This window comes from Tachypleus tridentatus, chromosome 10, assembly GCF_004210375.1.
Source record: "Tachypleus tridentatus isolate NWPU-2018 chromosome 10, ASM421037v1, whole genome shotgun sequence".
Taxonomy (NCBI): Eukaryota; Metazoa; Arthropoda; class Merostomata; order Xiphosura; family Limulidae; genus Tachypleus; species Tachypleus tridentatus.
In genome coordinates this window covers 96,541,513-96,552,491 of record NC_134834.1, presented here as the reverse complement: position 1 = coordinate 96,552,491, position 10,979 = coordinate 96,541,513, and the positions used below count along the sequence as shown (strand labels likewise).

General features: G+C 34.1%; 1 long non-coding RNA gene across 1 annotated transcript in view; it reads left to right on the top strand.

Moving 5' to 3' along the window:
• Positions 1-578: 578 nt before the first annotated feature.
• Positions 579-10,979, top strand: part of LOC143229915 (uncharacterized) — a 16,757-nt gene continuing 6,356 nt past the window's right edge. Inside the window, exon 1 of the long non-coding RNA XR_013016124.1 lies at positions 579-1,386. This is a non-coding gene — a long non-coding RNA (uncharacterized LOC143229915). The remainder of the gene's footprint in view (positions 1,387-10,979) is intronic.

Sequence of the window (10,979 nt, the reverse complement as noted above, 5' to 3'; positions counted from 1 at the left end):
AAGCCACATGGGCTATCTGCTGAGCCCACCGAGGGGAATTGAACCACTGATTTTAGCTTTGTAAATCCGGAGACATATCACTGTACTAGCGGGGTGCATAGTTCTATTGAGAGACAGGTTATTGGTACACGAAGATAATATTCTTTTCTATGATAAACAAAAGCTTGTTGTTAGTATCGTAGATTTTTATAATTATCTGAATTTAGAATACCAAAGCTGGATTTTTTTGTAGATTTTTGTTTGTGGTGTCATTTAATAGATAGTGACACAGAGTATTTATTATTTCGGTCGTATAGACACAGATATACACGTCGTGTCCTTTACGTAATAGTGAGATTAGAAAATATGGCGTAATTAATTCTTTATATTGGATTTACCAAAAATATATATCTTCAACATTATATAATGCTGCAGTTGTTAATACATAGCCTTACTATGTTGTTGTATTATAAATTAACTGCTTTTATTTCGTCATTTTAGTGAATTTTGGATAATTATATATACAAAACACACAATAGCAACTTATATACTATGATGGTTTACCAGGTGTCGTCTCATCATCAGTAAAATGTGTTAAGACATTTTTATTTCTAAGATCTCTCAAATAACTTTGAAATGTTTCCTCTCTTTGGGTGATAATTAATTAAGGGACATTGATAATGTGGTAGAGTTATCAAGGATAACTAATATTTTGATCAAGTAGTCATTTTATTTAAAATAAGAGTTTTAGCTAGGACTAATTTACACTGATTCTTTATGTTATAATTATATAGGTTAATAATTTTGTCACCAGGATGAAACTAGGAATGAATGCTATTAGTAATTCATTTCAGCCTCAGACCTGAGATATGTTTACGTCGAGAAATTTATTTTCGTTTCATTGGCTCCACTTGTTTAGTACATGGGTGTAAGCAACGCTGTTAACAACGATTATAAGGCAAGTAGTGTACACATTGAACTTTTTTCAATAAGTTGTCTGTTCTGTTGATGTTTCGTTCGAAGTTCTTGAGCCAACGTTTACTCCGCCAAACATGGTCACCCTTTATGACTTGTGACTGGTGATATATTGTACACACCTTTATATTAAATATTAAACTTTAAGTGAAACATAATTCTAAATGTATATTAACAGTTTTCTTTAGAAATACTTTGTAATTTATAATTTTGTGACATTCATTCAGTGTTAAATTACAAAGAAAAATGAAATTCAATCCAGATTGAACAAAGAACGTTATGTACCACTTGATTTATATATATCGTGAACCGTAGTGTCTGTTCGTCCGTTCACCAATCTCCTGTTTGTGACGGCCACTTCTTGTGTTGAGTGTGAAAAGCTACGGATGAAGTCAAAGTTTAACATTAACCATTTAAATAACGGTAGAACAGGTATGAATAATGTTGACAACAAACAAGATATTATACACTAACTTGTTATTAATTAATAACACTATCATTCACATATCAAAATGTGACGTAACGGTATGTTATTGTTGAGTGATTCTTAGTAATGACTGTAATACTGAATTATTACTTCTTGTAGTGGTTGTTATAAGTAGGTTTGTGTCTGAGAGAAACATAATTAATAATATAAATAACTTAATATGTTTGATTAACTTATAAACTTTTCCCGTTATGAGAAATGAAAGTTTCTATATAATAGAAACTAAGTAAGGAATACAGGTTTAGAAAGTTTGATAAATAACAGCAAAATATACTAGTTATTCAATTTCATATTTATTGAATTTTGTTAAGTTTAGTAAAAACTATATTTGTCTTTACTACAAAACTACCACACACATAATAACGTTTAATTTTATTTAATGTTATACTTGTAAAAATGTTTATTTCTCAATATATATTTTTAATAAATTATTTATTGGCATTTTTATTAAGATATTTTATACTTGATATAAAGTTGTTATTCCTGATTGATTTTAAATATTATATACATTATCATTTGCCAGGTTAAACGTTGAGTTTTATTTACATACTTACATTTAATGGTTTGTTTTGATTTACAGAATTCTATCGAATGTACTACAACGTAATTAGATAAAATAACTTGAAATTTACCTGCTGAAGTGTTAGTGGAAACTATAACAAGAGACAGTGTTGAAAACGGATTTCTGTTCGTCTGCCAGTTTAACTGGATGAATTCAGAATATTGGAAATATTTGATTATTTGACACAAACTTTATTTTGGAAAAAACAATGTAATAAGATTCCCAAAACTGCTTGTTGGGCACCGTTTTGATACAAAATTAAGACTATACACACATGGAAAGTTATATCAGATTGTTGTATTTCATATAAAACATCTGGTTTCATACTATTTTCGATAGAATATTTTTTGTTCTCATATAACAGCTATTCTTGTTAAATATGTAAAAATATTTTTGCTCGCACAAGCCTTGAAACTCTCACCCATGTTTCAACTTGGTTCAGCTGCGTTGTAGCATGTAAATAAGCAAGCACAACGCTTCACTAAAACATACTCTACTGTAACAGTTGGCAGCTGGCTTCCTATTTAAAGTAGAACACAGTCTTCAAAGTTGACAGAAAAGAAGCACCAGAAACAGGTAGTGTGAGGAGAGTAAAGTATCTATCGGAAATATATTTTCAATGTAAGGAAATATTAACATTGACACGATATCTTACCCAAAAACACATAATAACAGGAATCACATTGAGAATCTCACATTGACTTGGTGGAGGAACTTAGACGAGCACTTCTCTAAAAGTGTCCTCAGGATGTGTTTGGAGTGTGACTTCTCTTCTTGGAGGAACACACTAGTGAGATAACGCACAAACTAGGTGCACTCTTTTCCAATCTTGAAAGTACGGGTCACTAAGTTGGGTGTAAAAATGACATTCTTAACTGTAGATATGGTGGTCGGTCCACCTTCTTTCCCATGTTGGGGGAGGGACATCTTAGGAAACACAATACATATAAATTAGTCCACCTTCTTTCCCAGGATAGGGTGGGGAGCATCCTTGCCAACACAATTTATCTATACTGGACAACCTTCTTTCCGATAATAGGGTGGGGAGCATCTTAGCAAACAAAATACATTTAAATAGGTCCACATTTTTACCATGATAGGGTGGGGAACATCCTTGCCAACACAATACACCTAAACTGGTCCACTTTCTTTCCCATGATTGGGTGGGGGGCATCCCAGCCAACACAGTTCATCTAAACTGTTCCATCTCCTTTCTATACCAGATCTCCAACAAAGAAACCTGCAGGAGATGGTATGAAAGGAGTTTCTCAGCCGACTGGTATATTCTTTGGTTGCTACATCTCCTTCTGAAACAAGACAAACCTTTTAACACAGACAAGTTATCTTCTCTGTTCGTTTGCCTTAGACATTTGGTCTATAGGCAATTGTTGTCTTAACTCATGAGATTTCTTGTAATACAGCATATGTATTCCAATAATTTGAGAAGACACCAACTTCCTGTTTTCTCGCTCTCTGTAGTTTTGCGCTCGTGAAACTAAAAAAATTGTTTTGGAAATTTACTAGTTTTTAATTTGAAAGATTTGCTTTGTTTTTCAACTTATATTTTTTACAAGCTAATATTACTATTTCTCTATCTTTTGTGAGAGAAGAATTTCTTGAATTAGTGAAAACTCAACAACAATGTCGAGAAAGGAAAGTTACGTGTTGATGACATGACAGCCACTTCTCATATATTAGTGAACACCATTATGTAGTCTGCGACTTCACTACCATCTATTTTACTCTCTTTCATCCCTTCGATTTCAATAGGAAATTTAGCAGTAGGCCAGCTTGTTTGTTTATGTCCATCTACTTCTTAGGCTTTGTAAACTTCCCATTGAGGACAGTATTCGACCATCCTCTCATTATGCAGGCAAAATGTCTCATGTATGTTCCATTCCAACTCTTTTGTATAAATGTAATCCTGATGCATTTGTTATTTTCCTCTTTTATTTACATTTTCAAACATACTGATTTAGTTTCAGACCAATCACATTCCCAGAACATTCTGGTCCTCGTAGTCCTACTCATTCCTTCATTGTGAATTATAATTATTGTTACTTGCACTGTCTAGATTCAGAAACTGTAGCATAAATTTTTAATGTTTGAGAAGCTGACCAACTTAGTCCAGTTCAACTATCCAGCAAACAATTACCCTGTCTATTACTGATCCCTCTTTGATTACTTCCTTACATTTTATGTCTTCATCTCATGTCAAAAGTACTTCATATAGATGTTGATTATTTTTGTAATGATTCTTGTTCCATACTATTTTCTACTGTGACTTATTCTATACATTCATTATTATTTCTACTCATTTGACTAAATTGTAACTGGGACTTTTTATTTCGTTGCTGAGATCTTTTGACTCGCCACATTTCTGTACAATGATATTTTGGGGGCGTTCTAGATACTGTTGAATTTAGGGAAGAAGCTATATGTCAACAATCTTATCTTACCACAATCAACTTTTAGCTTTCTCAAACCCACCGTTTCTCCACGGTACTTAGATCTGTTCCCAATATTTTTCTTGTGTAGCCTTGAGCAAAATTAAAAAAAAACAAATAAAAACTTCTTAATTCCAAACTTCTTCACATCCAAGTTTTTGTCAGACGTTTGTTTGTCAGTCTCTTTGTGACAACCCGAATGCATCACATCCTGTAAATACGTGTTTGTCTTGGTTTTCACACCTCTAGTCCCATATGTGAACGAACGGATTGATTACCGTTATTCTTACATATGGATTTCCCTTCACTTCTATTCTACTTTTCTCTCAGTTCTCAACCAATTCAGTTTCATCCTCTTTAGAATCTGTTCTATCTTCTTTAGATGTGAAGAAAATTATCAGCACTTCTAGAAGGTTTTGTGACCCCTAAAAAGAACAGGGAGGTCGTTTAGTTATTTTTAGTTGGAAAAGTTCTCTTCCCTGGCCAGTAACTCCAAAATCAGGTCAAAATCTCAAATGCTTTTTCCCATATTCCCATTGCAGAGTCCTCTAGATGCTTTCTTTTCTTCATCAATTAGTGTTATATTTTCATGTTTTAAACACTACAATGACTCCTATGATTTCAGTCATGTGGTCAGAGCCTTGCTCTGCATCTCCATTGACTTGGTCTATAGTTTTATTACATGCAAGATGACCTTTTCTTTTCATACTCATGGAAAGAGTCCTCCAGTCATATCTTCATTCTTCTGTTCGTGGCAACCTATCTTGGGTGAATTGACAAAATGTTCAAATCCTTACCCATTCTTACCCAATACTTTATCCTCTTGACCCAACCATTTTCCTTGTCTCCTACTGTGCTCGAGAAACTTATTTGGTGGCTAGATCAATCCATTACCGTTATTGTGGTTCCCCTACTTCGAACCTACACCACTTCAAAAATGTTTATTTTTACTGGTTGGGATACATCATTGAACAACAATCTCATTTCAGACATACGTACCAACATAAGCATTTCCTCCACACTAATGTGCCCGGTCTCTGTTCTGTTCATTGGACATGCTTGTATTTCTTGTGGACTGTTTGATTATGATCCATTCTGACAATTCCGTGGTAATCTCATATATCAATCATAGAGCAGGTATCAGATATTTAACTCTGTTTTTAACACTCGACCATCATTATTGAGCATCTGTCCAATGGATTTGCTGTACAGATTCTCATGTATTTCTTTGTCGATAATGAAATTTTATGAGTGGAACAGCATAGAGGAGCTAGTAAACAGTTAGTTGATGTCGCTGTTCTATTGATAGAGAGCTTTTACTCCACTATAATATCATTACCCACTAATAGGAATCACGTGAGTTTAGGTTGGAGTTTCCTACAAACTAGTGTCATGCAGATACTCAAGAAAGATATTCACAGAATATATAATCTTTGTGTGAAATGTTAAGTATTTAATGGAAACATTTTCATGTAGGAGAATGTTAACTTTCCAAAACCGGGATGACTTGTGAACTAACCAGTAGGAGATAATAGAATAGGGGTTCCTATATAAATCTCTACATTTGACACAATAGTTTTATAATGTGTTAAAATTTTCCTTCCTGCTTTTAATTTAACGTTTTTCATGCTGTTTATTACTTTTTATTTTGTACAGTTATTAAGTAACTGTAGTTTCAAAATTCACTCTAGTTGAACACAGATCTTAAATTTCTTATTACTTTTCATATCTTTTCACCTGGGAGTACTTTTTAACACATTTCTTAACCCGTTTGAATTGTTTTTTTTCAGTGGAACCTTATATGTATTCCTTAATGCCTATAAGATACTTTGTACAGTGTGTTCTTTCAATATCCAAGTGTTCTGATAGTTATCCAATCAGTGAAATACTCAGCATCTGTACACATTTGCCACCCATCTCAGCAAGAACAGTCACACGTTTTTCATCCCCAGTACCACATCGTTCTTCTTAGATAGTAAATTAATTCTATCAAGATTGGACCAAGTCACCTATATATCTACATGTTTCCTTCCCAATGTTTTATCCGTTACTCAGTACACACCAACATGTCCTTCTGATAACACCTTTATGGTCAGCTAGCTAACACTTAATTTCCAGTCTTTATCCTTCTTCAGAAAATACCCCCTTGGTACTTACTCTTTAAATATCACTCATTAATCAGATTCAGTATCAAATTATCATCCCGCTATTGCCACTCTATGGGTTCAAACGTGGCTTTTGGAGTAACTGCACATATAACTTATTTCCTTTTCATTTCCACATATAATTTTTCCTTTGTAATATACCAGATAACGTTAAAACTGGTGGGTAAAATCTCCTGCTGGTTATTTTGTGATGGAACTGGTTTTAGAAAGGTATTGGACCAACCAAGTAATATTAGTTGGTTAAGAAACCCCGTCATGTCTTCTTCAAAAGGTTATTTTCCAGGAGGTCTGGTATGGAAAAGAGATAGACTTGTCTAGATGTACTGGGTTCGCTAGGATATCACATTATCATTGGAAAGGTGGACCAACCAACATATCTACAATTAAGGATGCCATTCTCTTTTTAATACCCAGTTTAGTGAGCTATACTGTCAAAATGGACAAAGACTGTACCTGGTTTATGAGTATTGTGTTCTCTCACGTTTGTGTTCCTCTAACTAGAGATGTCACACTCCACAGAGATGAATTTGGACACTTTCCGAAGGGTGCTCATCTAAATAAACAGTGCTGTGAGTTTAGGCAAGATATCGTAATAATTTCTTACACTGATACCTCAACTCGCACTTGCCACCCTTCCTTTCCACTTCTGGTACTTCTTTTTCTTTGAAGCAGCTGTGACAGAAGAAGTAAGGGTAGGTGGGACTTTCAGGACTAGTGGCTGGAACAAACTGAAAAAAAACAACATCATATGAGAAGAGGTATCTATCGGAAATATATTTACCGTGTATGAAAATATTAAGTTTTTACAAATTCACAATCAACCTACAACAATCTTTTGTTTTACCTGTAAAGGCAGATTACAGTTATAATAACACATTTCAATGATGTAACAGTAATATCTGATTCCATGTAGCCCAAAACATCAATTATGGTAAAGATATTGTTTAAACATTTTATTCAGAGGAGATTCAAAGACATTTTATTCACATGTTCAGATTATTTATTAATATGCATAACTGAAATCATGCATATGTTTTGCAATAAAATTTTATCAAAACTGTAGGTATGCTGTATAAAAAAGTTATAAAATACGACAACTAAAGACTGAATTCTTTAAACACTTAGCAGACAGTTTGTCATTACAATGGTTCATTAGCAATATGAAGAATGTCTTTAGATTTGTTAATTTAAATACAACCATGTAATAAATGTAAAAAGTAATGAATAATTCACATTTGATCGTCTCTCTGTGTAGTTCTACTTTCATTAGATAGGCTTATTTAAAATATTCTGACAAACAGGTTTTTAAATCTTCATATTACCTTTATCAAAGCTACATTTCAACATTATTTAGTATTTAGTTTGATGTCATTAAGACTTTGTCACATTTGTGCAGTATGTGAAAACATGAAAACTAATCATTTACATGGATTATGAAGATGTGTTCAGATGAAGGACTTTTCAAGATGGAGATAGTCTTTAAACTTAGTTGAATTAAGAAACAAAGCAACATACATCAACATCAGAACCATTATTAAAGTTGTTTCTATATGAACTATTACATTGACTTCCAGTTGTTAATTATCACATATTGGTTTATATGATATATATTACTTTCACTTATATTGTTGTTATGTGTTATTTTACAATTTCAACAACTTTCACTAACACTGTATCACTGGTATACCTTTATTAACACTATATTAGTCCTGCATGACCAGATGAGTAGGGCACTTGACTCCCAATTTGAGGGGACCAGGTTCGAATCCCCACCCTACCAAACATATTTGCCCTTTCTGTCATTGGGGTGTTGTAAAGTGACAGTTAGTGGTGGTAGTGATAAATAGTTGTCTCTCATCTAGTCTTACACTGCTAAATTAGAGACGGCTAGCGCAAATATACCTTGTGTAGGTTTGCCGAAATTAAAAAACAAACAAACTTGCTTAGCAGTGTTTCATATGTGCAAGACGATTGATGCCATCCTAAAACTTAAAGAGAATCAACTTGTTTGTTAGGTTTTTTGATAACATTTATCAAATTTATTTCTATTAGGTGAAGATTGTTTCTTCATTTGTTGTTTTGCCTTTTTTTAAATTTCGCCAAAACTACACCAGGGTTATCCACGCTAGCTCTCCCTAATTTATTAGTTTAAGACTAGAGGGAAGACAGATAATCATCACCACCCACCGCCAAATCTTGGGATACTCTTTTTACCAATGAATACTGTGATTAACCGCTCATTACAATGTCCCCACTGCTGAAAGAGCGAGCATGTTTGGTGTGACGGAGATTCGAAACCATGATCCTCAGATTACAAGTCAAGTACACTAACCACCTGGCTATGCCTGGACGTTAGACCTGGAATCTGGATCTAAGTATTTATCTACACAACGCTTGGATTCTAACATGACGTTACATCTACAATTGTATCTTATAGACCATATACTAGTAAAGTTTTTAATGTATGATTCTATTCAAATATTCACATTTCTTATAAAACAAGCACCACCTACAGGCTACTAATTATCCTTCAAGTTTCTGAGATAATGTGTTGCTGATATATGTGTAATTAATTTGTTAAAATTACTCAACACTTATAAGTTATACTGAAAGTTATATTTTCCTATTAATGAATTACTGATCCTGTTTGATAATAAAATAGTAAAAACATTAGGACCAACACCGTTATAATTACCAGTAGTTGACGTATTAACAAGAGTTATATATTAATGCTATATTTCATGTGCTAGCTTATAAACATAATCATACCTTTGGGCTGGGGTGGAGTTTTGTTTTAAATGGACTTGACCGTGTCTGTATCAAAAAATGTTTCCTGTTCTTGAAGCTTCGGGGTTCTATTATTAATTTTCATGATTTCCTCTGGTGAGACAGTTGTACATTTTCAGATTTGTCAGGTCATAAGTAATGTCCAATTTTAGGTTCAGAAAAAGAGAAAGGACTTCAAACGTTTTTAATGTTATTTAATCAATAATGTCTGTTCCATTATTATTAATTACTTCCTACCAACGATTCGCAAGCTTCTGAATGCCACTTCTATAAAATTCTTGGGTTTGGAGGAAAAGAATTAAGAGAAGGTAGTTTTGACATCTTCATGTGTTCCAAGCTCTTTTCCATCAAGATAGTTCTGCAAACTTTGGAATAGATGATAATAAGATGGGGCAAGGTCTGGAGAATAAAGAGGATGTGGAAGTTTTTCCCAGTCAACACTTCAATCTTTGCAGATGTGATCAGAGCATGCCTCGTTTCTTTCAGTGCAACATTTAAGCGCTCTAACTGTTGACAATAGAAGTCTGATGTAATCGTTACATTGAGTGGCAGCAACTCAAAGTGGATCACACCAACAAACTAACACCCGACGCTTAACAAGATTTTTCTTGGGTGGAAGTTCATTTTAGACTGTGCTTTAGCCAGTTTACCTGCACTGGGCCATTATCTGCGGTGCTTGACATTTTACAAAATATGTATTTTTTACCTTCAGTCACTAACCTGTTCAAAAAAAGTAAGTTACGTTCAAGAGAGTGTATAGAAGTGCAAATGTCCGCTCTTGGTCTATGGTTGGCTTCTGTCAAATCAAGAGGGGCCCATTTTTCAAATTTTGACACCTTTCCAAGTTGTTGCCGATAGCGGTGATCTGTTGAATGGGTTGAATTAAGCTTCTGCGCTAGTTCTTCAACTGTTACGGCACAATCTTCATCAAGTGCAGCCAGCAGCAAGTCATCATTAAACTCAACAGGACGACCTGAACGCGGTGCATCACTTAAGCTGTAGTCACCTGATCTGAATTTCTGAAACCACCATCAACATTTTCATTGAGAGACTCCGCATCATAAATACTTTGAATGTTTCGTGTAGTTTCTGCTGCATTGTTGCTTTTTTAAAACTCGTAAAGCATTATATGCCTAATGTGGTCCTCAGACACGTCTATCTTCATAAAGGTTTATTTGATCAATGATCAGAAAAAGTGGAGTTGGGTTCGTTTCTTTTACTTGTTTGAACATTTTTATACACGTCCTACTACATATTTTAGTCATTAAAGCCTTCTACAAAGATGAAAATGATGATTCACTTTTTGTATTAAATTTTCGGACATTACTTGTGGGATGACCTGATACATCTCTAAAATCAGGGCTCGATTCCCGTTGGTATAAGATAGCCCATGATAATTTCATTCTCCGAAAAAAAATACTTTAAATACGTTACGAATATGTTTGTAACTACGTCAGTCTCAACGACTGTCTGACAGCCCCATGTATGGGTTGTAGTTTAACGAGAGGGCCAGGACATGACTGTTCATTGCACGTGTATAAGAGGAATATGATGTTACTCACGTGCAGGAGACACGT